The following is a 933-nucleotide window of genomic DNA, read 5'->3' on the forward strand; positions in this document are numbered from 1 at the left end:
AAAAAAAAAATATACCAACTTGGTTTAGTCCCATGTGAACAATGTGTCTTTGATGTCCTAACTCTATTACATCAGTCTTACTCTTAAACCAGCTCGGTCATGTAGATATTTGTAACACAAATATTAAGGAATGGCTGCAGTACAAATGTAAAGACTTTACAAGAATCAACAGAGCAACAGTTAAAATCATGTCCAACAACGGACAGGGCAAAATTAATAATCATAAAACTAGTAAACACTGAAGAATGTACAGCTCATACCAAGTTCATGGCAGAGATGACTCATTAGCTGAAGGCTTATGTTCTAGTAACAGAGATATCACAAGTTAATAGCCTGGTATCGGTGCCATTTCTCTTCTTGTTATTCAAACCAGAACTGCAAACAGACTGCAGCCAGAATCACAGAATTGTAGGGGTTGGAAGTGACCTCTGGGGATTACCTACCCCAACATCTCTGCTAAAGCACGTTCCCTACAGTAGTCAGCACCAGAAAGTACCCAAGTGGATTTGAATATCTCCAGAAAAAAGAGACTCCACAATTCCCCCGGGCAGCTTGTTCCAGCGCTCTGTAACTCTTAAAGTGAAGAAGTTCTTCCTCCTGTCAGTATGCAACTTCCTGTATTCCAGTCTGCACCCATTGCCCTTGTTCTGTTGCTGCTCACATCACCGAAAAGAACCTGGCCCCATTCATTTGACTCCTGCACTTTAGACATTTGTAAACAGTGACAAGATCGCCTCCCAGCCTTCTCCAGGCTGATCAGACCTAGGTCTCTGAGCCTTTCCTCACAAGGGATGTGCTTCAGGCCCCTCATCTTCTTCATGGTCCTCTGCTGGACCTTCTCTAGGAGATGTCAAAAAGATATCAAAAGTGAGAAGACAAAAGAAATCAGACAGAGATCACACCTCGACTTCTGAAGGGTAACATAAACAGAAC

Source organism: Meleagris gallopavo, chromosome 5 (assembly GCF_000146605.3).
Source record: "Meleagris gallopavo isolate NT-WF06-2002-E0010 breed Aviagen turkey brand Nicholas breeding stock chromosome 5, Turkey_5.1, whole genome shotgun sequence".
Classification (NCBI taxonomy): Eukaryota; Metazoa; Chordata; class Aves; order Galliformes; family Phasianidae; genus Meleagris; species Meleagris gallopavo.